This window comes from Argopecten irradians, chromosome 12 (genome assembly GCF_041381155.1).
Source record: "Argopecten irradians isolate NY chromosome 12, Ai_NY, whole genome shotgun sequence".
Lineage (NCBI taxonomy): Eukaryota > Metazoa > Mollusca > Bivalvia > Pectinida > Pectinidae > Argopecten > Argopecten irradians.
In genome coordinates this window covers 6,768,734-6,781,758 of record NC_091145.1, presented here as the reverse complement: position 1 = coordinate 6,781,758, position 13,025 = coordinate 6,768,734, and the positions used below count along the sequence as shown (strand labels likewise).

The 13,025-nt window shown below is 30.8% G+C and overlaps 1 long non-coding RNA gene across 1 annotated transcript; it reads left to right on the top strand.

Annotated features, from left to right (window-relative positions):
- Positions 1 to 3,637: 3,637 nt before the first annotated feature.
- Positions 3,638 to 12,509, top strand: LOC138336049 (uncharacterized). The gene is made up of 2 exons (XR_011210384.1): positions 3,638 to 3,700; positions 7,987 to 12,509. It is a non-coding gene; the product is annotated as an uncharacterized lncRNA (long non-coding RNA).
- Positions 12,510 to 13,025: the final 516 nt, after the last annotated feature.

Here is a 13,025-nt window from a genome sequence, read left to right as displayed (position 1 = left end):
TGGAATTTAACTTCAAGTCTGGTTTAAAACACATTTCTCTGCAGTCTTTTCATTGGTTATATTAAACAATATTTAGGGAATCCTTTTCCTTGATTTATTGATATTCAAATTTTTGTTATAAAAGGAAATGAAAAAAATCAAGTCTGCCCAAAAAATATTCTTACCAATTTTAAATACCAAAACCAAATGAAAAACTAGTTTTCAATAATACGCCGCATATTAAGATCAATTTCATCTTCTAAATAGGTTTAATTAAAATTATAAATGGTGTTAAAAAGTTAAGAAGTGTACAATGTTTACTGATGTATTTTACAGTAAAGTTCAAGACCACCACCTAAACTTGTGACCGCTAGTTTCCTCAAGTACTGAACCTTCCTGAAGTTATTTCCAAACCGTAAATTTCATGTGTTAAGCAATTTTCTAATTTAAAGTTACATTGGTAAAGAAGAAATTGTTTAAAAAGATCTAGTTAATCTCAACGCCGGCAGTGTTTTACACATGCTAATAAGCTTGCTAGTGTGATAGCTATACTTGCTTGTACTTGGACAATTATTATACTGGCTTGAATTAATTAATTAATATGTTTTTTCATAAATTTGGAGTGGGGAGTCACATAGTAACCTGTTGCTGTCCTTAATATCATTAATCCCACTATATGTCATTGTTTTGCTGTATACAAATCTCAATAGCAAATATTTGTAACATCCTATTTGTGAGATTATGTTGCTATCATTTTGAATTGTCCAACCAAATCAGAACTGGCAGAATTCCTTTCATATCTGGAATCCAATTTGTCCCAAGTTGTCAATAATAAATTTCTACATGAACTGATAATGCATGCGACAAGGGACAAAAACTGTTGTTTACAAAGTGACTTTAACAAGATAGAAATTACACAATTGGTAGGAGTGAAACAAAATTGGGAAACAACAACATGTGATGTTGTCAGAATCCTCGTTGGAAATGAGCATTGCATGTAAAGGGAGATAATTCCTTATCTCATATTTTTGAAAAATAGTTTATAAATGATATGTTTATTTGCAGAGAACCTCAGATTTTAAAAATGTAGTAATTTGTTGATACATTTCATGGTTCTATGATGAGAAGTATTTTGACTGGGGAAGGCAAGATCATAAATAAAAATCAGACTCTTTCATGATAAAAAATCATATATTTAAAGTCTTTTATATTTGGTCCTGAGGTTTGCTAGGCTGCCAAATTATTTTTTAACCTGAGAGTTATTCCAGCTATTTTATATATAATATTGTTCCAGGGATACCAGCCATTCATGTTCCGAAACCAATACTCGCCCCCTTGCAGCCCCAAACATACATTCCCCAACACAGGGAGCAACTCCGCTCGGAAGACAGATCATGTTGTCGAGGTAAATCGATCGTCAAGTTTATCACACTTATGGTAACTCATTCACCCCTGGAAATTTTATAATGGACTGGTCTAATCTTTGATTTGGAAGAGTCTAAAATGTGTGTTTTTTAGGGTAAATGAGTTAAACTCTTTATTTAGTGCTAATTATTGGATATTAGATTTAATCAGTTGAAATATATGGTCTTGTTCAAATAGATAAAAAATGAATTGTTTGGGTTCAGAATGTCCGCGTGGTTGGGCAAAAGGCTGCTATAGCTTATGACTTTCAGGTAGTGGTTATCTGGTGATGGCCTTTCATAGCTATAATTAAGGTGGCAATGATAATCACATACTTAAAATTGGGTTCATGTCTTTATACAGCGGCCAATTTCTTAGGCATACTGCAAATATGTTCACTTTCTTTTTTTCCTAATTATGTATTTTTTGATTGCAAGTTGTATAATTTATGGGCTTTTGCATTGCATCTAACTACCAAATTTATCAAGCAACTTTTGGCTTTGCCTTAGATCTATTTATAAAGCATATTGTATCAAACTCCTTTCACTACAATTATATCAAACTTTTGATAACTACGAAAAGTAATTTTGTTAAATATTGGATGACCTATACGGCACTATTAATTAGTTAACAAAATTGGTACTAATAATTCCTTACTTATAACTTATACAACATAAAAAAAAAATGCAAAAAAAAAAAAAACATATGGTGTATGTGAATTGATGAACGATAATATGGTATACATGTGAATTTGCAATGAAAGCTTTCATGTATGAATTCAATGTACATATCATAATTCTAGATTGAAAGTTTTTAAAATTATAGTGGACCAAGCAATTTTTTTTTTCTTTGAAAAACTTAAGAATTATGTATGGCCCTTTCATCCTTCTTATTCCTGTGAACAAAGATTATATTCAGACACATAGCCTATCTGAATTCCTTTGATTATGAAATCATTTCAATTCATAAAATTGTCCTAATAATTTCTGCTGATGGATCCATGGTTAGCAAAAATAAAACCTAAAAGATATGAATTTAGAAGGTTGTTCATTATTTATACAGTAGTAGAAAAAATCTTAAATGTTGATTAATAAGTTTAACTGATGTTATGTCCAAGGAAAAAGTGGTGTATATGTAATTTAGGACTGTTTTATATTAAAAGAATAATTTAACGTTAATAGTCAAATTTTAGATTGTAAAAGATTTGGGAAGTTGTATGGCTTACATAGAAAAAATATTGTTTCACCGGGTGTAGTAATACCTATTATTACTTTCCAGTCTTTAATTAGATATTATTTGTTGTTTGGATGAATTCATTTATTTGTTTTAACATGTTAATGTTATGGTTCAATTTTATGCAAATTTAAATCAATTTAGTTTTAAAGTGCTGATTATGATTTATAATGATCTTCTGAATATGTTACCAAGGCAAGTTTATGGAATATAAATGTAAATATTTTGTAGTTCATGTAGAAAATTTAAATTGTGATGTAAACTAACATGTAGACAGAACATGTTGTGTTAGTGTTATTTCGGACCTGAGAAGGCCCTCTATAGTGGCATGAATATTTATTCCATAGAAATGATTTTGATTTTACATTTGAATTTATTTTGGCCTTTTATTCGGATATTAAATATAACGTAGATTTTTTACCGTTTTTCTCTCATTTATGATAAAAGATAGTAGAGTTGACAAAACCAGGGCAAAATTTTTCCCCCCCCCCCCCCCCCCCCCCCCAGCAAAAAAATGTATAGATTTGTATGTAAAACTACTGTTATTTAATACATTGATGATCACTCTGTTTTAGAGGTAATAAAATATTTGTTGGCAAACAAAAATAATTTTCATAACCTGATGAAATTAAAAAATAGTGACATCAATGCTTGTATTTAAATTTCTTTCAGAACTTCTTAATAAAGTAAATTTGTTTTAACATACAATCCAGTGATTTCCATGGGATTCTTTTACCAAATCAATAAACAACATACAGAAAAGATCTGGTTTTCAGGCGCATTATCCAATTTTCTTTCAAAATGGTTATTGAAAAAAGGTTTGGAGGCCTAACAAAGAAAAAAATTTAATCGAGGTTTTAATTTAAAACCAAGTTACAAAAGTTGTTTTAAAACTCCAAAGAAAAATTTAGCGAAGTATTTAAGTAGTATTGTTTCTTTCATTTGATAGATTTAGTTAAACTTAACCCATTTTACTTATACTAATGTTCTACCTTTTCAGGTCAATGATGTTTTCGGGCGATGCTAAAGTTTGAACGGAGAACACTTCAGCACAAATTGAGGGAGGTGTACACAACCTTCACAGGTAAATAGACCAATGTTTCTGTCACATTTATTTAATTTTGCTATTCTTTATTTCTTTCTTTTTTTTGTAGGTCAAATTATTACTGTAATGCTGATTTTTCAAATAACTATAATATCATTGTTACGCCCCTATAAAACAGTTTCTATGTAAACTCTATTGACAAAAATGACAATAAATGAACTGTTCTGTCAAGTGGTCCAAAAAATGTTTTACTGTTAAAATGTGCTGTTTGACCATAGTGATGTCACAATGGGGTATAATAAAACAGTTGTTGACTGGGTTTTCGGGCAACAGATGATTTGTTGGACCTTCACACAGCTGTCGACCTCGGCCTTCGGCCTCGGGCTACAGTTTGTTTTCATGTCCAACAATCAGATGTTGCCCTCAACCCCAGTCAACAACTGTATACTGTTCCATATTCATGCTGATTTGTTATTTTGTTGCCAAATGTGTGGCTTCAACACTCGGTGTTAACTTTTGTTCTAAAAAGTAAAAAGACAAGTCCTTGAAAACAAAATTTATTTTATTTGACTTGTGGTATAATAGAATTTACAACTACCTAAATAAAAAGTGAATTAGAGGGTGACAGTGCCTAGTGTCACCCCTTAGTTTTATTTTATGACTTGTGGTATAATAAAATTTACAACTACCTAAATAAAAAGTGAATTAGAAGGTGACAGTGCCTAGTGTCACCCCTAAGTTGTTTTTTGACTTGTAGTATAATAAAATTTATTAGTGCTTGAATGAAAAGTGAATTAGAAGGTGACAGTGCCTAGTGTCACCCCTAAGTTGTTTTTTGACTTGTGGTATAATAAAATTTATTAGTACTTGAATAAAAAGTGAATTAGAGGGTGACAGTGCCTAGTGTCACCCCTATGCTGTTTTTGACTTGTAGTATAATAAAATTTATAATTACTGAATGATAAGTGAATTAGAGGGTGGACAGTGCCTAGTGTAACCTCCTGAATATCAAATATCCACTAGCTTCAGGTGACAGTGATATCCCTTGGATGTCAGACACACCACATCACATCTCTACTTTTGGTAGGATTAGAGATTCTATAGTAAGTAGGGAAGTAGATGATGACAGGGATATGTTTTTTTGTTGTAGTTTAACATGTCCGTCTGTATAAAGGTAAGGTAGTGTGTTACCATTTTGGATCAGGGACCTGCCAGGTTATTTTTTTTTGTGGTGACATGTAATTGACTTTTTAACAATCACATTTTTATCATCTCAACTTTGACAGCATTTCAAGTCCGCCTGGTAAATATACCATTGTCTCCTTCATACTTCATATAATAACAATCACGCTAAATATTACAATGTACATATTATATTACAATTAAGGGTTCTTCCTAGAAAATGGAAATGATGGCCGACAACTCTCCCAACACAACACTCCCCGAATACCTCCCTTTAATTTATATTATTTATTTATTTCTCGTGCATTTTTTTGCTTTTTTTTCTATTTGATGATGCAGCTCTATAGAGGTCAAATTGCGAAATGCTTTTTAAAATGACGTCTTATTTTAATCCGAATACGCCTAGATACTTGATATTGGGAAAGTAGCATGTTTAGATAAAGAATTAAAAACATTGAACCAAGTTAGGTCAAATGAAATATAGTATAATGGATCATTTTTAAAAAAAATAATGATAGTAAAATATGCTTAACTCTTTTTCATATCATAATCACTATATAGTACACCACACTTATAAGACCACCAAAAACAAGCCAACAAATCATCAGGAGACCTAAATGACGCCCGCTTTTTAAACAAATTGATCACCAATATCCAATAAGTCTAACCAAACCTGAGTACATGTATTGATATACAGTAATGTTTTGATAAATTACTTGGGTATAATATCAATGACTAAAAGAATCATACTTTTTTTTCGTTCTATTTCCTAAGTAATCATCAGTTGAAATAATATATGATTTTTATTCAAAATAGCGCTTTTACATTAAATATTCAAATTAGATTCTTAAAATAACGATTTTTTAACAAGTACTAGGAAGGCATCTATTATTTCTTGAATATGCTCAGAATATTTGTTATTCATAACACTGTTTATAATGAATTTAAACACATGTATGTTTTAATCTGTAGAATTCTCATTCCCATAAATCTTGCTTCATATAATATTTCAAAATTAAACAAGAACAACCAAGATATGTAATTAGGTTTAATTTAATGGTCCTTCATTTCCTGAAATACATCTGGTATGGGGTAGTTTTACGATAATATTAAAAATTAAATAAAAATAAAATAAAAAAACTTTTTTCAGATCATCAGGATTTTAACAATCTTTTGAAAATGTATATATCTTCTATTTGGTATCTTTACTAATTTATCGTGATAAAAAAAAGTTTCTTCTAAACCTCCTCTGCCTGTAGGACATGGTACATTTTAAATATTCATGTCATATTTGGTTTTACTCGGGTCATTGAAAAAAATCTATGTGCTATTTTTTTGTGGCAATTAAGTTTTCGTTTTTTGAAACAAAACGGATTTCTCAAATCTTGTAATTATCTTCTTATTTATGCATTTGTTTGTTTATTTATTGAAGTGGTGAGTGAATTGATAAAAAAAACTATATTTGAAAATAGATTTTATAGAATGATTTTGCAGGAGAAAAAATGAAAATAATGAAAATAAATAAACCAATTTCAGAAAAGTCTTGAGGATTTTCAAAATGTTTGCCTCATTTTTTTCCATATACGTTTCTGTGATATGTTATGTTTCATTTAATAAAATGTGACTTCTGAGATATGTTACGCTACTTTTTGGGGGCACCTGATTTGTTTTGAATGCTGTCGTATTTCACTTCCCTTTGATAACTATTTAATTCAAGAATTATTAATGCTGTTTTACCATTGTGATTATATGTATGTTAAGTTTTACCCTCTGACATAAGTCTACCTGCACAGAGGACTGCATGGAATTGCTGAATGGATATTAATTATCTCCCTTTAAATGGTTATCTCCCCTGTAAGATTTTATCTTCCCTGTTTGATGAAACATGACACTAATACATACTTCTCATAAATTAGTGAAGGTTAAAGCTTAGATTTTCCATTGCTCTCGCTAGTCTGTCTGCAAACCCATCTTTCAAAAACAAAATCCTATTTGCTTAGCTGTATGAAGATACGAATTTGTAGGGTGTATATCCAAGAAACTTTTAGTTCATGTGTTGCTTGCATTTTAGTTTTTTAGTATGCAATGGTTTATAGATTATTTCACACTGAAAAAGATCTTTTCATTGCCATGTGTTTTATAGCTGAAGATAGAATTTATTTCTGAATTGATTATTGCATATTTCTATTTTAAAAAAAAATATGTGTATACTCTTCACTTCAAATTACCAATGCAAGTTTTGAAATATTACGGGGAACAAAGAAAATGAAAACATAGATTGAATGTTCAAATTATGTGCACACTTAACAATAATACCAAAATTAAAAAAAGATATATGCTTCATATATAAGCATATTATACAATATATCGATTTTCTAAAGCAGTATTGGTATTATTTTATTAAATAAGCTATGGATTTTTTTTTTCAAATTTTCATGTCTTATTATGACCTTTCCATCAAAGGAGGTGTGGGGGTTTACGTAGTGTAACCAAAGTCTTTTCCATCTAGCCCCGTCCCCTTGCATCACATATTCATTTCAAAGGAACACACGGGATTCCTATTGTTTAAGTGTATCTTTCAGAATATTTAGAAAGTTTTATTTGCGAATTTCGTATGAATATAAGTATGAAAGAAATAATTTACTTACGTTTGTGAATTGAAGTTTTATATGACACTTTGAGGAGGGCCCATATGTATAGTGTTGTGAAACATATCTCGTATATAATACTTACAATGTACATCTGAGGCCATATTTGTGTTTTCTTCTGTTTTGTGTCCTGTTGAATTATGAAACCTATTTGAAAATTAAAAAAAAAAACATCCTTACAGAACTAAATATTTAAGATGTTCAAATTTATCTAGTTATGTACATTGTTCTTCAAACATATTTTCATTACAGTTGGTTATATTGGTAAATTGAACCTCAGGAAGAACCAGGTTATATTGGTAAATTGAACCTCAGGAAGAACCATATTTCTCTTTTTCCATAATCTTTTATATCTCAGTTGTTTGTGTTTGTTTCTCTCTCACGGGACTTAAAACCACAAGCACATGGACGCACAACAGAACAAAAGCACAAGTTTGGCCTAATGGTTGAGGCTTTAAGTCACCTTATTTTCTGACAAATTATTTTATTTTACAGCTTCGAAAAGAGGTTGTACTAGGAGTAGCAATCCCAAGCAGTGGAAGTTAGAAAGATGACAACATTCCAATCTGTTGGGAAGATTTCCGCAAACACAAGAAGGGGAGGTAACTGGGAGCTACCAATTGTTTCTGTAAGAATTATACAGAAACCGTAAATATTGCAGCGAAAGTTCGTCTCTTTGTTGTGTGGTTGTCTGTACAGTAGAAGGTATACTGGGTGCTATTTAGGATTTGAAGGTTAATACTGCATTATAATAACCTGGCAATAAGCTAACATCTATATCGGAAGCTTGACTTCAGCAGTTGCAGTTCAGCAACTATCCTTCATTAATAAGCATGTGCCCTAATTTAAGTCAAAATATTTTACATGACATTAAGGCGCAATACATTGTCAGACATGTATCTATTTTGAATCTATTTTTACAGAGATTCATAGCAAAACTTTACATTTGTTTTACATGATAAGTGCATATATTATGAGAAATCCTTGACAGATATCAAACACATAGCATGCATTAGGACTTTTCATTGGTCCCGAGGTGAAATGACCAGTCGGGTCTTCATTATAATTCAAGTGAAGTTTTGACAAGTTAGGTGGATAATTTAATGCCCTATCATTGATCTGAAGTATTTAGCAATTCATGCCTTTTCACTGATTTATACATTCAGATTTAAAGACCAAGGTGTGTCAATAACTTCGTTAAACACTTTCACTATAATTATTATTAGTACTATATATGTATTATTTCGACAAGGATTTCTCCATTATATTTATTTCTAAGAATCACACAGACTTTGTAGTGTATTAAACAAAGTCTAATAGTCACACATATTTCATAGAGTATTTAACAAACTCAGCGTTTCTAAGGATATAATTATATAAACTATGAATTAAACAAATGAATTATATATAAAGAAAATTTCCAACATTTTATATATGTTCCTTCTTTCAATTCTTTCAATTCCCAAAATATAGAGGGCTGAAATGAGAAACCAATTTATTGATTATAAGTAAAGAAAAGGGACATTTTGCTGTAATCCACCAATTTTTTTCGCGCACATAATATTTCGCGTCTTTGCTATCTGCGGCATTGCTATCTGCGAAAACATAAATTCGCGATCATGGAGTTCTTTTTGGCAATGGTGAAATGTCAGTATCTATACAATCGTATATTATGGTTTTCGTCCACGTATAAATCGCACCGGTGTATAAGTCGCACTCCCAATTTTCAGGAAAAAAAACGTTGTGACTTTTACTCCGGAAAACTTATACACGAATAATTCATTCATATATACTTTTATTCAGCTATTTAAGAAACATTTGAATTCACGTTCAAGCTCTTTCGAAATTACGCGAAAGTTTGTCTCTCGCGAAAATGAAGTGATTTACTGTATAGATTGCCTTTGACAAAGTGTTGTTTAATATTGATTTCATATTCTTTACAGCTTAACTCTATTTATTGCTTATGAAGCTTTATATACTGAATCTCAGTACCAAGTGCTATTTCCATGATTTTGCCAACATCACTGTTTACTTCTCATGATTGCATCAAATTACACATCAGTTCAACATTTAATAAGATGTTTAATAATTCAGAGATCATTGTTGATTAATGTACATTCTCAAATTCAAAATGATATCGAAATACACTGTACAGCATTGAGCAAACCAACTTTCTTTTGCGAATTTCGTGATCAAAATTAAGCCTTTGCTTTCGTTTATATTCGCAAATATAATCTACTACAATTGATAACTGTATTTAATTTTAGTGTTAAATTTATATCTGTGAATTTAATTTCATCTCCGTGAAATTTATTTAAGACGGAAATCGCGAAATTTAGTAGCTACGAAAGAAAGTTGGTTTACCATTTTATAGTTGATTAAACATATAATTCATTAAGTGATATAAACATGGGGACTGTTCACTCTAATTTATGCAGAGCTAGATCTCAAAAGGGACATTTTGGAAAAGATCTGAATTATGTATTCTGTCTTGAGATACAATGTATTACTACAAAATGTAGTTCTTTGGACGGTAAGTAAATTTTAGCATATTCATAAATTAAGTGAATACTACTGAGACTTTACTTATTCGTACGATTAAATGTGAAGTCGATGAAAACGGAAGTACTGGAATTCTACATAAAATTGAACTTCCAGAAATACTTGTTAATACATTTTGTATGATCTACATCAATTGAACTTCTAGAAATACTATCTTGGTTAGAAACTATGATATTGGAATAGGAATGTGCTTCGTTTAAAAGTAAAAACTGACACATTTCAAAGTCAGTTACGTACCTTTAATTTCTAGCTCTGTTTATTAACATAGAGGGAGGACCAACGATATTAGGGCCAAAGCAATATGTTTTCGAACTTTTACACATTAGAATAAATGATGTAATGAAATTACGTGATTTAATCATTACGGTATACATTAATGCTCTCGTAGGGACCATGTGAAGTAACTACAACAGCGGTTGTGCAATCTGGTTTTCTATATATCAAACAATTATTAATAATCGTAAACATTTAAATTGTATCAAATTTATATGTTATACTATACTATAAATGTTGTGTGATTTTCAACTTCATTCATGAGCATGTGTCCACACACGTATTGAATGGTTTTAGGCAAATGCTAGTCTAACATTAGAAGGGTCAAACGTTCATTATTAAGTTTATAAAACAGCAAAAAAGAAATTTGTTTCATTTTATTCTTATTACTGCATATAATGCATGTAACACTTTCTTCAGTTATATCGGAGATGTACTTAATTAAGAAAAATGCATTCCAATTTTTTGCTTTGAAAGTAAAACGATTTTTTGACTTTCTCACAACAAAGAACTACCAGTATTGTGTTATACAAACCGAGATATTGATTGCTTGTAACAATTCAAGTTTTCTTGCTAAAAGCAAAAATTGAAATTAAGCTACACTGTACATGTATATCTGCTCTATATTACATATGTAGTCTTGTATCATAATTCAACATGCCTGTAAAATATCTACTTTGTTAAATAAGTCATCTTTATAAGTAAAAGAGGACAGTAATGAAGCATTGTTTTAAAGTATCATGAATTCATTACGAAACAAATTTTAAGAAGCTGCAATAATGTCTTGGAACATCGCAATTTATGATTTATGATTAATTTTCTTTTGTGTGACTGTTTGACCTTACTTCATATTTATACCGATACTTATTACTTGTTTATTTTACCTTTTTTGCCTTCATCCTTATTTTCCTCGTTTATTTTGCCTTATGACAGGAAGCTGGTGTTGCCTTATTGCACTCTGTTTATCTTCACAATTTTTAAACGAAAACATTTACACCTGATTTTGTGACCGTGATGTAACGATGAAACGCTTATCTTACTACTTTAGATATCTGGATAGCTATCGCCTAGCTGATCAGTAGTCGCCTTTATTAATCAATATATTACTATGAATTAAGGGAGTCCACTGGCTAACACTGTCTATTATTTCTTTATAATAGAAATATGATATTGCTAGAATTTCATTGTACATTGCTTAAGTACTAGAACGCACTAGAAAAAATACCAATGTCTCTCCGGGAATGAAAAGATAAAACAAGATGCTTTTAGTAATACCAGATTATCGAAAGGGGAGTGCGATTCATTTCTGAACTAACCATGGTTTGTAAAGCATGGCTGTCTTCTCGTGTCAAATCGAAAGTTTATTGATGCTGCCTTTGTTGTTCATAAGTGCTTAACCTATATCAGTGCTTATCTTCTCGGCCTTTGAAATACTGTAAACCAGTTTATTTTAGTGGTGATTTTATTTCCCGATTTTCATTCCTAATATGGTCTTTACAAGTATGACGATTTATTTTCGCAATGTAGTCGTACTATTCTGCTCTAGCTGAATTTGAAACATTTTCGAGGTATTTGACTTCGGCGATTTCTGATCGCTAGCGACATTTAATTGCAAAAATAAAGTGGTTCACAGTAGCTCTTTATAACAGGAGTGAGCATTGAAACTATACTCTTCATTATTAGATATAAATTAACGCTTCAACGTAGCACATTTGTTTTAAAAAAGTAGTTACTTGATTTGTTTTGAGTCTCCATACATACCACCATGTTGAGTGTACAATGACGTAATAATGTTGTCGACCGGGTTTAGACTGAGCGGAGTAGAAGCTATATGTTATCATTACACATTACGTATATTTTGCACATATTATATGTTAAGTTTTCCTGGCATCCCTATAGCAACACAGTGTTGTAAAAATGTTAAAAAGCATTAAAGATGTTGTATTGATTTTTTTACATATTATTGTTCTCTTTGTCATAAGTATTTTTTGTCATCCTAAAAAAGACTGAATTTATTTTGAGTATACATGTATGTACCTATGTGAACATCAGGATATTGTATAAATAGATACGTTGAAATGAAATATAAACTCTGTTCTATGTTAATGAATGTTAATTGTTGGGTATAATTAGATCCTGTCAATAATGCTCATTTTGTTCATCAATAAATTACTACTATTGTTGCTGTTGTTTTGTCTTTCATTTCATTATTGACTTTGTTAATTATCCGAAACTTCACAAAATGCCTTGCTAGAACGCGCCCATAGGTGCATCAAAATGTTACAGAATACATCGTATTTTGAGTTGTTTGGTTTCCTATTATCAGCCAGGGTCATTTAAGGAACTGCCAATTTTAGGAGGTAGAGAAAATCCTGATTATTCGGAGAAAAAAACAACGACCTGCGCCAGTATCTGGCAAATGTCCCACATGAGACTCCAACTGTAGACCCAGAGGTGCAGGGCCTGTTGCAAAAATTCGGGACATCTTAACCATTTAGTTGGGCAATAAGAACTACGAAAAAAAGTGAGCATCTAAAGAAATATGTAGTAAATAATAATCTTGCTCAAAAGTTTCGTGAAGATTGGTTCCAAACAAATGAAGCTATTACCACTTGAAAATTCAGTGAGTGTGTCTGCTGTGTTCATCAGGAACTTGCATGATATCTCGCTAATACGTTATCAGGTAGTTCGTTACTTTA